Raw genomic sequence first — 17,420 nt, 5'->3', positions numbered from 1 at the left:
AGCAACACAATGTATAAAATCATGCAGATCAAAGTCATGCTCATATCAAACACCAGAATGGGGATTTAAGTGACTTTGAAGGTCACATTGTTCTTGGTGTTAGGTGGACTGGTATGAGTATTTCAGGATATGCTGATCGACTGGTATTTTCACCATCTTTAGGGTTTACAGAGAATGGGCCGAAAAAGAAAAAACATCCAGTGAGCTGTGGTTCTCTGGGAAAAAATGCCTTGTTGATGGCAGACGTCAGGGACAGACTGGCTCTAGGTGATAGAAAGGCAAGAGTAACTCAACAACTCGTTACCACCAAGGTATGCAGAAGAGCATCTGTGAATGCACAACACATCCAACTCTGAAGCTGATGGGCTACAGCAGCGGAAGACCACACCAGGTGCCACTCCTGTCAGCTACAAACAGGAAACTGAGGCTACAGCGGGCACGGGCTCACCGAAATTAGACAATGGAAGACTGGAAAGAGGTTGCCTGGTCAGATGAGTCTCAATTCACTGCTGCAACATCCAGATGGTAGGGCCAGAATTTAGTGTAAGCAAAATTTTATTTGCACACTTTGGGGCCCTTAGTGCCAACTGAGCAATGTTTAAATGCCACAGCCTACCTGAGTATTGTTGCTGACCATGTCCATCCCTTTATGACCACAGTGTACCCAGCTTCTAATAGCTACTGCAGCAGGGTAACGTGCCATGTCACAGAGCTCATATCATCTCAGACTGGTTTCTTGAACATGAAAATAAGTTCACTGTACTCAAATGGCCTCCACAGTCACTAGATTTCAATAGAGCACCTATGGAATGGGAGATTTGGATGGATGGATGGATGGATTTGCAACAGAAGAGTCGCTTATACGTTAGCCGAATGACAGCAGGCAGAAACTGGCGCGTTTTTCAGTAATATACCGGAGTTAAACTTATTTACACACTTTTAACACAAACACTGGCAGCTATTAACTCATAGGTGGTAGTAAAGCTGAAATTAAAATAAGACAACACTTATTTTGATACTTTTTTTGTTTGTTCTTTTTCTTAACCGTTCCTTCCTCCTATTCCTCTGTCTCTGCTTATTGACGTTTAGGAGAGAGTGCCAAACATAAATTAACGATGCAAGATTTTCAAACCAAGACAGACAAAGCACAAAAGAGACAACAAAGACACAAATATTGTATATATGTTTTATTGTAAAGCTCATATCCTAGCATATCTTATCCTAGCATATCTACAAACAAATTTACTTTTGTATAGCACAATATCACATTACACCGTCTCAAAGAGCTTTACAGCATCCCCACCCAAAGCCCCCAGTGAGTAAGCCATACATAGGCGACAGTGGCAAGGAAAAACTCCCTATTAGGAAGAAACCTTGGGAGGGACCAGACTCAAAGGGGGAGCCCATCCTCCAGGGGCTGGCAGGGAGAGTCAACTTATCTAACTTACCTATTTTAGCTTATCTAACTTACCTACCTTAGCTTATCTAACTGAAGTACCAACACTTAAACGACATCTCTATTAATACGCCGTCCCCGGCCGTAGCCCATTATTAATCCATTACTCCTGGCGGATTGCTGAGGCTGCCCCTGGCCCCTCTCAGGTCGCCGGTCACTGGAGCCATCGAAGTCCGTGCTTCGCCGTCCCCGGCCATAGCCCATTAGTCCAGCAGTATTCTGTTTAAAGACAAGGAGAGGTTATTGATATTGTATTGAACCTCTGTGGGTATTAAAGGTATATCCACAAGCAAGCCAGCAATAGTCCTAATTCACACTGTGGTGTACGCGAAACACCCCCCCTCCTAAGCGGCAGCATATACGATTCCATCCAGCACCCTCCCTTAGCACGCCATATTGCACGAGCCCAACTACCCATCCTAAAACAAACACACACATACATACACAAAGAAAATTAAAAAGGGCACTTCCCCATCTTCCACGAGAGCCACCCATAGGGTCTGGTCAGCTAACTGGCAGAGAGAGTGTTATGCCAAAAAAGGCATCCCTGTCGAAGAATGCATGCCTGTCTCTAAATGACCGATTGGTCACTGATCTGAAACGAGTTGAGCTACTTTGTCGAGTTAGGCTACCGTAGTGCTAATCGATAGCCCTAACCCTTACCCTAACCCACCAAACCCACCCCCCCTAAAACCCTAACCCTCAAAAAAAAAACCTAAAACCCCAACCCTAACCCCCAAAAAACCCCTAAAAGCTCAACTAGTCAGAACACCGGCATGCATTCTGCGGCAGGGATGCCTTTTTCGGCATAATGCATGTTATACTCTAATTCAAGTGTTCTAATAGTCTCTTAATCTAGGGCTTTACCTTCGGCATGTAACACTTCCTCCGCGTCTTATCTATCCTTTCCGTTTCCTTACTTGTTATTTTAATTTTGATAATAATTTTAATTTTGATCTTGATTACTTTAATTTCGTTTCTCTCCATTTTACAGAAGACTTCAAAACGCAGTCACTCGTTAAAGCGCTGGAAAGAAGTTTGAGAAAAGAAGCACATGTGATTCAAAAGTAATCAAGCTGTTGTCACGGATGCCCATTCGTACCATAACTGACAATACGATCCTATGCAGGTCGTCGGCGACTTTCGGCCGCGATCGGCTCCTACTGACCGGTCGTAGGTCCGATTCGGCCGTAAGCAGGGTTGCCAACTCTGACGCATCTGGCGTGACACTCACGCTTTCAAACTGAAACGCTCACAGCAAGAAATCTTACGGCGAATATCTATTAATCCATTTAAACCTAAAATTGCCTACATGAAAAGCGTTGGGGCAGTTTGTAAATAGTCTGCAGGGTTTGCAAGGTAATAAAACTGTTATATACATGTAAATATATGTGTGTAGACTTGTCTCGAATTCAAAATCTCACGCCAACGCCAACTCGATCATTCGCTGTCTAAAGCTATACGCGCTGCAATGTCTTGTAGTACTTATTTTATGTGCATTCGCGCTGTTATGACAAGAAATCACTGTGCATTTTAGCTACAAATTAGCCCCATAAATGTTAAAATGCAGGGTAATTTTTCGTCATAACAGCGTGGACGCACATAAAATAAATAGGCATTTGCGCTGCTATAACGAGGAATTGCCGCGCGTGTACGGGGAATGCGTAGGGGAGACCGGGTATGGTTGTAACACTTTTTGCTTTACCACCTATAACTCGATCACTGAATTTTTGAGCTAGAGATTTACATTTTTTCTATTAAGTACCTGTAGAAAAGGCTGTTAAATGAGCGGTTTGTTTAATTGTGCAGTGTTTTGAGCAGGCATTATTTCGGCCATTGGAGGCGTCACGCAGGACCCCAGGTTGGTTTTTTTCTTCTCTTCTTCGCTTTCCTTTAGGCTGGATGCAGAGTTCAACGTAGTTATACAAAGTTTTGTTGGGTTTATGGTGTAGTTGTGCGTGCATGCTGAGTAAGTATGCAGTTCATTCGTACCGCAACTATGCTTTGTAACCGGAGCAAATGTTTATTGTTTTATACGTTTGTAATTTAAAATAAACATATCGCGCTGATCGCAGTTCGCTGCGTTAATGCCGCTCAGTTTTGAGTATTGTATGTTTATTTGCGTTTTGTAATACAAATGGTTAATATAATTTAATATCTATATTTGTTTAATGTTTGTAAAACTATGTTACCCGTGAGCGGTAGTTATATGTTGATTCCTATGTTCTTATTTCTGTTTCAGTAAACCACAATTGCATATTTCCCCAACGAGTATCCGGACTGTTTTATTGGTGGTGTGTTAATGCGCTACTATCCAACTATAGGATAACCTGTCAAAAGTAGGCAAACAAACCCAGTGTTCTGATCGGACACTCTGTAAAGGTTACCACCGGGAGAGAATCGGCGTCCCTTTTTTTTTAAACGACACTCTTCTACATGGTCCTTCGAGCCGGATAGGGTAAGTTTTACAGCAGTAATGATGGATGACAGAGAAAAGGATCTTGTCCTGAGTCAGGGGAGGCCTCGTAGAACAATTTGTCCTCCATGCTACCTAGACGAATATGAGACAGGCCATCATTACAGACAAAGAGGATTACCTGCATCATATCACCACCCTGATGCAAGAGAATATATGACGGATAGTTTCTCGGCGCATGACCAGCAGAGAAATGAACACTCATCACCTGGTAGTGTCCCAGAATGGGTGAAGACACTCAGGGAAGAGAACGATCAGCTGAGGAGAGATATTCGTGAACTAATTGAGTGGCGTGCATCGCAGACTTCTCCAACTCATATCCAGTCAGCTCCTCCTAGGCAGAGCCAAGATGATGAGGAAAGAGCCTCAACCTCATCCAGTATCGGCACCCCAATCTCCCAATATGGAGTCATGATGTCAGGCGATCAGTGGGATCCATGTCACGCAGGCCAACAGTCAAATCCAGTGCCTTGGGAGCATCGAGAGCCGTCAGTATGTGAGGGAGAAGAGGTAAATGAGATTGTGGAGCGGGTCAGGGATATTGCATTGCCACATAAGCAGTACCTTCATTCATCTGGTTATGGACCACACCAGTCCCGACGGTCATCTCGCCATGTGACTCCTGAACGCCATCATGGTAACTCATTAAACAAGCCGCTCATTTAACAGCCTTTTCTACAGTACCCACATTTGTTTGCTACAAACTGCACCAAGTCAAACCTCTGCAAGAATATCACAGACCTGGTGAGTTCATGACAAATAGGCCTACATGGTGCTCCTTTGTTACAACCTGCCCCACTACCGGGGTAGGATGTAACACGTGTTGCGGTAAGTTGCAACAGTTAGACAAAAGAAGCAAAAACACTGGCCACACTGTGCTATATGGTTCAAAAAGAAGTTTTTGAAGACTGACCATAACTCATATATCCACTAGTGTGCTAGAACAAACTTTCTTAATGCTATGTATGCTTAATCAATACTCTACTACAATACATCTGAGCAAAAAAAACATCCAAGTCAAATAAAAATAATGTGTGTGTGTGTGTGTGTGTGTGTTCTTAATCGGTCACAATGCTGACAAATGAATCTTGGTAACCCTGCAGTACAGGCTTGGTGGGCCCAGATACTGTCAGTCTATAATACAGGTCTGCCGCCTGAGTCAAATATTCTGCCAGCACCTTCTCCTGCACCTCAGAGAAGACTTTGTCGCTGCTGTGGTAACCTTCACTGGGAAGATCACTGGACCCCTGGTCTCTCAGCTTCTGCAGTGATTTGCAGTATCTGCTCAGTGTTACATGGCAGATCCCGTGTGCCTTCGCAACTGACCTGACTGACTTGCCCTTCCTTGTGACCTCATCAGATGCTTTTTTAAAAACACTGGCAGGCACACCTCTTTCAGTCTTTCTTTTCTACTGTCTAGACATTCTGTAAAATTATTAAAATCAAGAAAGTGTCCTTATTTGTATGTAAGGGGATGGTTGTAACACTTAAAGATGTGTTACAACCCAGCCCAGCCCTCTTAGCTATTGCACCTTCCTCTGTTGATCTGAGTGCTGTTACTGGACTGATCATTAAGCAGTGAGGCAGATTGCACCACCAACTACAGAGTAAATGAACAGATAGACTGGAAATACACTCACTGGCCACTCTATTAGGTATACCTGTTCACCTGTCTGTATGTCAGCAGCACAATGTATAAAATCATGCAGATCAAAGTCATGCTCATATCAAACACCAGAATGGGGATTTAAGTGACTTTGAAGGTCACATTGTTCTTGGTGTTAGGTGGACTGGTATGAGTATTTCAGGATATGCTGATCGACTGGTATTTTCACCATCTTTAGGGTTTACAGAGAATGGGCCGAAAAAGAAAAAACATCCAGTGAGCTGTGGTTCTCTGGGAAAAAATGCCTTGTTGATGGCAGACGTCAGGGACAGACTGGCTCTAGGTGATAGAAAGGCAAGAGTAACTCAACAACTCGTTACCACCAAGGTATGCAGAAGAGCATCTGTGAATGCACAACACATCCAACTCTGAAGCTGATGGGCTACAGCAGCGGAAGACCACACCAGGTGCCACTCCTGTCAGCTACAAACAGGAAACTCAGGCTACAGCGGGCACGGGCTCACCGAAATTAGACAATGGAAGACTGGAAAGAGGTTGCCTGGTCAGATGAGTCTCAATTCACTGCTGCAACATCCAGATGGTAGGGCCAGAATTTAGTGTAAGCAAAATTTTATTTGCACACTTTGGGGCCCTTAGTGCCAACTGAGCAATGTTTAAATGCCACAGCCTACCTGAGTATTGTTGCTGACCATGTCCATCCCTTTATGACCACAGTGTACCCAGCTTCTAATAGCTACTGCAGCAGGGTAACGTGCCATGTCACAGAGCTCATATCATCTCAGACTGGTTTCTTGAACATGAAAATAAGTTCACTGTACTCAAATGGCCTCCACAGTCACTAGATTTCAATAGAGCACCTATGGAATGGGAGATTTGGATGGATGGATGGATGGATTTGCAACAGAAGAGTCGCTTATACGTTAGCCGAATGACAGCAGGCAGAAACTGGCGCGTTTTTCAGTAATATACCGGAGTTAAACTTATTTACACACTTTTAACACAAACACTGGCAGCTATTAACTCATAGGTGGTAGTAAAGCTGAAATTAAAATAAGACAACACTTATTTTGATACTTTTTTTGTTTGTTCTTTTTCTTAACCGTTCCTTCCTCCTATTCCTCTGTCTCTGCTTATTGACGTTTAGGAGAGAGTGCCAAACATAAATTAACGATGCAAGATTTTCAAACCAAGACAGACAAAGCACAAAAGAGACAACAAAGACACAAATATTGTATATATGTTTTATTGTAAAGCTCATATCCTAGCATATCTTATCCTAGCATATCTACAAACAAATTTACTTTTGTATAGCACAATATCACATTACACCGTCTCAAAGAGCTTTACAGCATCCCCACCCAAAGCCCCCAGTGAGTAAGCCATACATAGGCGACAGTGGCAAGGAAAAACTCCCTATTAGGAAGAAACCTTGGGAGGGACCAGACTCAAAGGGGGAGCCCATCCTCCAGGGGCTGGCAGGGAGAGTCAACTTATCTAACTTACCTACCTTAGCTTATCTAACTTACCTACCTTAGCTTATCTAACTGAAGTACCAACACTTAAACGACATCTCTATTAATACGCCGTCCCCGGCCGTAGCCCATTATTAATCCATTACTCCTGGCGGATTGCTGAGGCTGCCCCTGGCCCCTCTCAGGTCGCCGGTCACTGGAGCCATCGAAGTCCGTGCTTCGCCGTCCCCGGCCATAGCCCATTAGTCCAGCAGTATTCTGTTTAAAGACAAGGAGAGGTTATTGATATTGTATTGAACCTCTGTGGGTATTAAAGGTATATCCACAAGCAAGCCAGCAATAGTCCTAATTCACACTGTGGTGTACGCGAAACACCCCCCCTCCTAAGCGGCAGCATATACGATTCCATCCAGCACCCTCCCTTAGCACGCCATATTGCACGAGCCCAACTACCCATCCTAAAACAAACACACACATACATACACAAAGAAAATTAAAAAGGGCACTTCCCCATCTTCCACGAGAGCCACCCATAGGGTCTGGTCAGCTAACTGGCAGAGAGAGTGTTATGCCAAAAAAGGCATCCCTGTCGAAGAATGCATGCCTGTCTCTAAATGACCGATTGGTCACTGATCTGAAACGAGTTGAGCTACTTTGTCGAGTTAGGCTACCGTAGTGCTAATCGATAGCCCTAACCCTTACCCTAACCCACCAAACCCACCCCCCCTAAAACCCTAACCCTCAAAAAAAAAACCTAAAACCCCAACCCTAACCCCCAAAAAACCCCTAAAAGCTCAACTAGTCAGAACACCGGCATGCATTCTGCGGCAGGGATGCCTTTTTCGGCATAATGCATGCTATACTCTAATTCAAGTGTTCTAATAGTCTCTTAATCTAGGGCTTTACCTTCGGCATGTAACACTTCCTCCGCGTCTTATCTATCCTTTCCGTTTCCTTACTTGTTATTTTAATTTTGATAATAATTTTAATTTTGATCTTGATTACTTTAATTTCGTTTCTCTCCATTTTACAGAAGACTTCAAAACGCAGTCACTCGTTAAAGCGCTGGAAAGAAGTTTGAGAAAAGAAGCACATGTGATTCAAAAGTAATCAAGCTGTTGTCACGGATGCCCATTCGTACCATAACTGACAATACGATCCTATGCAGGTCGTCGGCGACTTTCGGCCGCGATCTGCTCCTACTGACCGGTCGTAGGTCCGATTCGGCCGTAAGCAGGGTTGCCAACTCTGACGCATCTGGCGTGACACTCACGCTTTCAAACTGAAACGCTCACAGCAAGAAATCTTACGGCGAATATCTATTAATCCATTTAAACCTAAAATTGCCTACATGAAAAGCGTTGGGGCAGTTTGTAAATAGTCTGCAGGGTTTGCAAGGTAATAAAACTGTTATATACATGTAAATATATGTGTGTAGACTTGTCTCGAATTCAAAATCTCACGCCAACGCCAACTCGATCATTCGCTGTCTAAAGCTATACGCGCTGCAATGTCTTGTAGTACTTATTTTATGTGCATTCGCGCTGTTATGACAAGAAATCACTGTGCATTTTAGCTACAAATTAGCCCCATAAATGTTAAAATGCAGGGTAATTTTTCGTCATAACAGCGTGGACGCACATAAAATAAATAGGCATTTGCGCTGCTATAACGAGGAATTGCCGCGCGTGTACGGGGAATGCGTAGGGGAGACCGGGTATGGTTGTAACACTTTTTGCTTTACCACCTATAACTCGATCACTGAATTTTTGAGCTAGAGATTTACATTTTTTCTATTAAGTACCTGTAGAAAAGGCTGTTAAATGAGCGGTTTGTTTAATTGTGCAGTGTTTTGAGCAGGCATTATTTCGGCCATTGGAGGCGTCACGCAGGACCCCAGGTTGGTTTTTTTCTTCTCTTCTTCGCTTTCCTTTAGGCTGGATGCAGAGTTCAACGTAGTTATACAAAGTTTTGTTGGGTTTATGGTGTAGTTGTGCGTGCATGCTGAGTAAGTATGCAGTTCATTCGTACCGCAACTATGCTTTGTAACCGGAGCAAATGTTTATTGTTTTATACGTTTGTAATTTAAAATAAACATATCGCGCTGATCGCAGTTCGCTGCGTTAATGCCGCTCAGTTTTGAGTATTGTATGTTTATTTGCGTTTTGTAATACAAATGGTTAATATAATTTAATATCTATATTTGTTTAATGTTTGTAAAACTATGTTACCCGTGAGCGGTAGTTATATGTTGATTCCTATGTTCTTATTTCTGTTTCAGTAAACCACAATTGCATATTTCCCCAACGAGTATCCGGACTGTTTTATTGGTGGTGTGTTAATGCGCTACTATCCAACTATAGGATAACCTGTCAAAAGTAGGCAAACAAACCCAGTGTTCTGATCGGACACTCTGTAAAGGTTACCACCGGGAGAGAATCGGCGTCCCTTTTTTTTTAAACGACACTCTTCTACATGGTCCTTCGAGCCGGATAGGGTAAGTTTTACAGCAGTAATGATGGATGACAGAGAAAAGGATCTTGTCCTGAGTCAGGGGAGGCCTCGTAGAACAATTCGTCCTCCATGCTACCTAGACGAATATGAGACAGGCCATCATTACAGACAAAGAGGATTACCTGCATCATATCACCACCCTGATGCAAGAGAATATATGACGGATAGTTTCTCGGCGCATGACCAGCAGAGAAATGAACACTCATCACCTGGTAGTGTCCCAGAATGGGTGAAGACACTCAGGGAAGAGAACGATCAGCTGAGGAGAGATATTCGTGAACTAATTGAGTGGCGTGCATCGCAGACTTCTCCAACTCATATCCAGTCAGCTCCTCCTAGGCAGAGCCAAGATGATGAGGAAAGAGCCTCAACCTCATCCAGTATCGGCACCCCAATCTCCCAATATGGAGTCATGATGTCAGGCGATCAGTGGGATCCATGTCACGCAGGCCAACAGTCAAATCCAGTGCCTTGGGAGCATCGAGAGCCGTCAGTATGTGAGGGAGAAGAGGTAAATGAGATTGTGGAGCGGGTCAGGGATATTGCATTGCCACATAAGCAGTACCTTCATTCATCTGGTTATGGACCACACCAGTCCCGACGGTCATCTCGCCATGTGACTCCTGAACGCCATCATGGTAACTCATTAAACAAGCCGCTCATTTAACAGCCTTTTCTACAGTACCCACATTTGTTTGCTACAAACTGCACCAAGTCAAACCTCTGCAAGAATATCACAGACCTGGTGAGTTCATGACAAATAGGCCTACATGGTGCTCCTTTGTTACAACCTGCCCCACTACCGGGGTAGGATGTAACACGTGTTGCGGTAAGTTGCAACAGTTAGACAAAAGAAGCAAAAACACTGGCCACACTGTGCTATATGGTTCAAAAAGAAGTTTTTGAAGACTGACCATAACTCATATATCCACTAGTGTGCTAGAACAAACTTTCTTAATGCTATGTATGCTTAATCAATACTCTACTACAATACATCTGAGCAAAAAAAACATCCAAGTCAAATAAAAATAATGTGTGTGTGTGTGTGTGTGTGTGTGTGTTCTTAATCGGTCACAATGCTGACAAATGAATCTTGGTAACCCTGCAGTACAGGCTTGGTGGGCCCAGATACTGTCAGTCTATAATACAGGTCTGCCGCCTGAGTCAAATATTCTGCCAGCACCTTCTCCTGCACCTCAGAGAAAACTTTGTCGCAGCTGTGGTAACCTACACTGGGAAGATCACTGGACCCCTGGTCTCTCAGCTTCTGCAGTGATTTGCAGTATCTGTTCAGTGTTACATGGCAGATCTCATGTGTCTTTGCAACTGACCTGACTGACTTGCCCTTCCTTGTGACCTCATCAGATGCTTTTTTAAAAACACTGGCAGGCACACCTCTTTCAGTCTCTCTTTTCCATTGTCTAGACATTCTGTAAAATTATTAAAATCAAGGAAGTGTCCTTATTTGTATGTAAGGGGATGGTTGTAACACTTAAAGATGTGTTACAACCCAGCCCAGCCCTCTTAGCTATTGCACCTTCCTCTGTTGATCTGAGTGCTGTTACTGGACTGATCATTAAGCAGTGAGGCAGATTGCACCACCAACTACAGAGTAAATGAACAGATAGACTGGAAATACACTCACTGGCCACTCTATTAGGTATACCTGTTCACCTGTCTGTATGTCAGCAGCACAATGTATAAAATCATGCAGATCAAAGTCATGCTCATATCAAACACCAGAATGGGGATTTAAGTGACTTTGAAGGTCACATTGTTCTTGGTGTTAGGTGGACTGGTATGAGTATTTCAGGATATGCTGATCGACTGGTATTTTCACCATCTTTAGGGTTTACAGAGAATGGGCCGAAAAAGAAAAAACATCCAGTGAGCTGTGGTTCTCTGGGAAAAAATGCCTTGTTGATGGCAGACGTCAGGGACAGACTGGCTCTAGGTGATAGAAAGGCAAGAGTAACTCAACAACTCGTTACCACCAAGGTATGCAGAAGAGCATCTGTGAATGCACAACACATCCAACTCTGAAGCTGATGGGCTACAGCAGCGGAAGACCACACCAGGTGCCACTCCTGTCAGCTACAAACAGGAAACTCAGGCTACAGCGGGCACGGGCTCACCGAAATTAGACAATGGAAGACTGGAAAGAGGTTGCCTGGTCAGATGAGTCTCAATTCACTGCTGCAACATCCAGATGGTAGGGCCAGAATTTAGTGTAAGCAAAATTTTATTTGCACACTTTGGGGCCCTTAGTGCCAACTGAGCAATGTTTAAATGCCACAGCCTACCTGAGTATTGTTGCTGACCATGTCCATCCCTTTATGACCACAGTGTACCCAGCTTCTAATAGCTACTGCAGCAGGGTAACGTGCCATGTCACAGAGCTCATATCATCTCAGACTGGTTTCTTGAACATGAAAATAAGTTCACTGTACTCAAATGGCCTCCACAGTCACTAGATTTCAATAGAGCACCTATGGAATGGGAGATTTGGATGGATGGATGGATGGATTTGCAACAGAAGAGTCGCTTATACGTTAGCCGAATGACAGCAGGCAGAAACTGGCGCGTTTTTCAGTAATATACCGGAGTTAAACTTATTTACACACTTTTAACACAAACACTGGCAGCTATTAACTCATAGGTGGTAGTAAAGCTGAAATTAAAATAAGACAACACTTATTTTGATACTTTTTTTGTTTGTTCTTTTTCTTAACCGTTCCTTCCTCCTATTCCTCTGTCTCTGCTTATTGACGTTTAGGAGAGAGTGCCAAACATAAATTAACGATGCAAGATTTTCAAACCAAGACAGACAAAGCACAAAAGAGACAACAAAGACACAAATATTGTATATATGTTTTATTGTAAAGCTCATATCCTAGCATATCTTATCCTAGCATATCTACAAACAAATTTACTTTTGTATAGCACAATATCACATTACACCGTCTCAAAGAGCTTTACAGCATCCCCACCCAAAGCCCCCAGTGAGTAAGCCATACATAGGCGACAGTGGCAAGGAAAAACTCCCTATTAGGAAGAAACCTTGGGAGGGACCAGACTCAAAGGGGGAGCCCATCCTCCAGGGGCTGGCAGGGAGAGTCAACTTATCTAACTTACCTACCTTAGCTTATCTAACTTACCTACCTTAGCTTATCTAACTGAAGTACCAACACTTAAACGACATCTCTATTAATACGCCGTCCCCGGCCGTAGCCCATTATTAATCCATTACTCCTGGCGGATTGCTGAGGCTGCCCCTGGCCCCTCTCAGGTCGCCGGTCACTGGAGCCATCGAAGTCCGTGCTTCGCCGTCCCCGGCCATAGCCCATTAGTCCAGCAGTATTCTGTTTAAAGACAAGGAGAGGTTATTGATATTGTATTGAACCTCTGTGGGTATTAAAGGTATATCCACAAGCAAGCCAGCAATAGTCCTAATTCACACTGTGGTGTACGCGAAACACCCCCCCTCCTAAGCGGCAGCATATACGATTCCATCCAGCACCCTCCCTTAGCACGCCATATTGCACGAGCCCAACTACCCATCCTAAAACAAACACACACATACATACACAAAGAAAATTAAAAAGGGCACTTCCCCATCTTCCACGAGAGCCACCCATAGGGTCTGGTCAGCTAACTGGCAGAGAGAGTGTTATGCCAAAAAAGGCATCCCTGTCGAAGAATGCATGCCTGTCTCTAAATGACCGATTGGTCACTGATCTGAAACGAGTTGAGCTACTTTGTCGAGTTAGGCTACCGTAGTGCTAATCGATAGCCCTAACCCTTACCCTAACCCACCAAACCCACCCCCCCTAAAACCCTAACCCTCAAAAAAAAAACCTAAAACCCCAACCCTAACCCCCAAAAAACCCCTAAAAGCTCAACTAGTCAGAACACCGGCATGCATTCTGCGGCAGGGATGCCTTTTTCGGCATAATGCATGCTATACTCTAATTCAAGTGTTCTAATAGTCTCTTAATCTAGGGCTTTACCTTCGGCATGTAACACTTCCTCCGCGTCTTATCTATCCTTTCCGTTTCCTTACTTGTTATTTTAATTTTGATAATAATTTTAATTTTGATCTTGATTACTTTAATTTCGTTTCTCTCCATTTTACAGAAGACTTCAAAACGCAGTCACTCGTTAAAGCGCTGGAAAGAAGTTTGAGAAAAGAAGCACATGTGATTCAAAAGTAATCAAGCTGTTGTCACGGATGCCCATTCGTACCATAACTGACAATACGATCCTATGCAGGTCGTCGGCGACTTTCGGCCGCGATCTGCTCCTACTGACCGGTCGTAGGTCCGATTCGGCCGTAAGCAGGGTTGCCAACTCTGACGCATCTGGCGTGACACTCACGCTTTCAAACTGAAACGCTCACAGCAAGAAATCTTACGGCGAATATCTATTAATCCATTTAAACCTAAAATTGCCTACATGAAAAGCGTTGGGGCAGTTTGTAAATAGTCTGCAGGGTTTGCAAGGTAATAAAACTGTTATATACATGTAAATATATGTGTGTAGACTTGTCTCGAATTCAAAATCTCACGCCAACGCCAACTCGATCATTCGCTGTCTAAAGCTATACGCGCTGCAATGTCTTGTAGTACTTATTTTATGTGCATTCGCGCTGTTATGACAAGAAATCACTGTGCATTTTAGCTACAAATTAGCCCCATAAATGTTAAAATGCAGGGTAATTTTTCGTCATAACAGCGTGGACGCACATAAAATAAATAGGCATTTGCGCTGCTATAACGAGGAATTGCCGCGCGTGTACGGGGAATGCGTAGGGGAGACCGGGTATGGTTGTAACACTTTTTGCTTTACCACCTATAACTCGATCACTGAATTTTTGAGCTAGAGATTTACATTTTTTCTATTAAGTACCTGTAGAAAAGGCTGTTAAATGAGCGGTTTGTTTAATTGTGCAGTGTTTTGAGCAGGCATTATTTCGGCCATTGGAGGCGTCACGCAGGACCCCAGGTTGGTTTTTTTCTTCTCTTCTTCGCTTTCCTTTAGGCTGGATGCAGAGTTCAACGTAGTTATACAAAGTTTTGTTGGGTTTATGGTGTAGTTGTGCGTGCATGCTGAGTAAGTATGCAGTTCATTCGTACCGCAACTATGCTTTGTAACCGGAGCAAATGTTTATTGTTTTATACGTTTGTAATTTAAAATAAACATATCGCGCTGATCGCAGTTCGCTGCGTTAATGCCGCTCAGTTTTGAGTATTGTATGTTTATTTGCGTTTTGTAATACAAATGGTTAATATAATTTAATATCTATATTTGTTTAATGTTTGTAAAACTATGTTACCCGTGAGCGGTAGTTATATGTTGATTCCTATGTTCTTATTTCTGTTTCAGTAAACCACAATTGCATATTTCCCCAACGAGTATCCGGACTGTTTTATTGGTGGTGTGTTAATGCGCTACTATCCAACTATAGGATAACCTGTCAAAAGTAGGCAAACAAACCCAGTGTTCTGATCGGACACTCTGTAAAGGTTACCACCGGGAGAGAATCGGCGTCCCTTTTTTTTTAAACGACACTCTTCTACATGGTCCTTCGAGCCGGATAGGGTAAGTTTTACAGCAGTAATGATGGATGACAGAGAAAAGGATCTTGTCCTGAGTCAGGGGAGGCCTCGTAGAACAATTCGTCCTCCATGCTACCTAGACGAATATGAGACAGGCCATCATTACAGACAAAGAGGATTACCTGCATCATATCACCACCCTGATGCAAGAGAATATATGACGGATAGTTTCTCGGCGCATGACCAGCAGAGAAATGAACACTCATCACCTGGTAGTGTCCCAGAATGGGTGAAGACACTCAGGGAAGAGAACGATCAGCTGAGGAGAGATATTCGTGAACTAATTGAGTGGCGTGCATCGCAGACTTCTCCAACTCATATCCAGTCAGCTCCTCCTAGGCAGAGCCAAGATGATGAGGAAAGAGCCTCAACCTCATCCAGTATCGGCACCCCAATCTCCCAATATGGAGTCATGATGTCAGGCGATCAGTGGGATCCATGTCACGCAGGCCAACAGTCAAATCCAGTGCCTTGGGAGCATCGAGAGCCGTCAGTATGTGAGGGAGAAGAGGTAAATGAGATTGTGGAGCGGGTCAGGGATATTGCATTGCCACATAAGCAGTACCTTCATTCATCTGGTTATGGACCACACCAGTCCCGACGGTCATCTCGCCATGTGACTCCTGAACGCCATCATGGTAACTCATTAAACAAGCCGCTCATTTAACAGCCTTTTCTACAGGACCCACATTTGTTTGCTACAAACTGCACCAAGTCAAACCTCTGCAAGAATATCACAGACCTGGTGAGTTCATGACAAATAGGCCTACATGGTGCTCCTTTGTTACAACCTGCCCCACTACCGGGGTAGGATGTAACACGTGTTGCGGTAAGTTGCAACAGTTAGACAAAAGAAGCAAAAACACTGGCCACACTGTGCTATATGGTTCAAAAAGAAGTTTTTGAAGACTGACCATAACTCATATATCCACTAGTGTGCTAGAACAAACTTTCTTAATGGTATGTATGCTTAATCAATACTCTACTACAATGCATCTGAGCAAAAAAGACATCCAAGTCAAATAAAAATAATGTGTGTGTGTGTGTGTGTGTGTGTGTTCTTAATCGGTCACAATGCTGACAAATGAATCTTGGTAACCCTGCAGTACAGGCTTGGTGGGCCCAGATACTGTCAGTCTATAATACAGGTCTGCCGCCTGAGTCAAATATTCTGCCAGCACCTTCTCCTGCACCTCAGAGAAAACTTTGTCGCAGCTGTGGTAACCTACACTGGGAAGATCACTGGACCCCTGGTCTCTCAGCTTCTGCAGTGATTTGCAGTATCTGTTCAGTGTTACATGGCAGATCTCATGTGTCTTTGCAACTGACCTGACTGACTTGCCCTTCCTTGTGACCTCATCAGATGCTTTTTTAAAAACACTGGCAGGCACACCTCTTTCAGTCTCTCTTTTCCATTGTCTAGACATTCTGTAAAATTATTAAAATCAAGGAAGTGTCCTTATTTGTATGTAAGGGGATGGTTGTAACACTTAAAGATGTGTTACAACCCAGCCCAGCCCTCTTAGCTATTGCACCTTCCTCTGTTGATCTGAGTGCTGTTACTGGACTGATCATTAAGCAGTGAGGCAGATTGCACCACCAACTACAGAGTAAATGAACAGATAGACTGGAAATACACTCACTGGCCACTCTATTAGGTATACCTGTTCACCTGTCTGTATGTCAGCAGCACAATGTATAAAATCATGCAGATCAAAGTCATGCTCATATCAAACACCAGAATGGGGAAGAAAGGTGATTTAAGTGACTTCGAAGGTGACATTGTTCTTGGTGTTAGGTGGACTGGTATGAGTATTTCAGAAAATGCTGATCGACTGCTATTTTCACCATCTTTAGGGTTTACAGAGAATGGGCCGAAAAAGAAAAAACATCCAGTGAGCTGTGGTTCTCTGGGAAAAAAATGCCTTGTTGATGGCAGAGGTCAGGGACAGACTGGCTCTAGGTGATAGAAAGGCAAGAGTAACTCAACAACTCGTTACCACCAAGGTATGCAGAAGAGCATCTGTGAATGCACAACACATCCAACTCTGAAGCTGATGGGCTACAGCAGCGGAAGACCACAGCAGGTGCCACTCCTGTCAGCTACAAACAGGAAACTCAGGCTACAGCGGGCACGGGCTCACCGAAATTAGACAATGGAAGACTGGAAAGAGGTTGCCTGGTCAGATGAGTCTCAATTCACTGCTGCAACATCCAGATCATAGGGCCAGAATTTGGTGTAAGCAAAATTTTATTT

The 17,420-nt window shown here is 43.6% G+C and overlaps 3 long non-coding RNA genes across 5 annotated transcripts; all 3 read right to left on the bottom strand.

The window, feature by feature from the left end:
* Positions 1-1,459: 1,459 nt before the first annotated feature.
* LOC140593407 (uncharacterized) lies at positions 1,460-3,160 on the bottom strand. Its single transcript, XR_011993712.1, has 3 exons — positions 2,625-3,160; positions 2,324-2,482; positions 1,460-1,675 (listed from the first exon to the last, which is right to left on the bottom strand). It is a non-coding gene; the product is annotated as an uncharacterized lncRNA (long non-coding RNA).
* A 3,626-nt stretch (positions 3,161-6,786) lies between these two features.
* LOC140593406 (uncharacterized) lies at positions 6,787-8,773 on the bottom strand. 2 transcript variants are annotated; one of them, XR_011993711.1, is made up of 3 exons: positions 8,239-8,773; positions 7,938-8,096; positions 6,787-7,289 (listed from the first exon to the last, which is right to left on the bottom strand). It is a non-coding gene; the product is annotated as an uncharacterized lncRNA (long non-coding RNA). The 2 variants fall into 2 exon arrangements; XR_011993710.1 differs by lacking the exon at positions 8,239-8,773 and having other exon boundaries at positions 7,938-8,166.
* Positions 8,774-12,404: 3,631 nt separating this feature from the next.
* On the bottom strand, positions 12,405-14,391 carry LOC140593405 (uncharacterized). 2 transcript variants are annotated; one of them, XR_011993709.1, is made up of 3 exons: positions 13,857-14,391; positions 13,556-13,714; positions 12,405-12,907 (listed from the first exon to the last, which is right to left on the bottom strand). It is a non-coding gene; the product is annotated as an uncharacterized lncRNA (long non-coding RNA). The 2 variants fall into 2 exon arrangements; XR_011993708.1 differs by lacking the exon at positions 13,857-14,391 and having other exon boundaries at positions 13,556-13,784.
* Positions 14,392-17,420: the final 3,029 nt, after the last annotated feature.

This window comes from Paramormyrops kingsleyae, chromosome 11 (assembly GCF_048594095.1).
Source record: "Paramormyrops kingsleyae isolate MSU_618 chromosome 11, PKINGS_0.4, whole genome shotgun sequence".
Lineage (NCBI taxonomy): Eukaryota > Metazoa > Chordata > Actinopteri > Osteoglossiformes > Mormyridae > Paramormyrops > Paramormyrops kingsleyae.
Note: the sequence above shows the minus strand (reverse complement) of the source record. Positions and strands in the feature narration are given on the sequence as shown.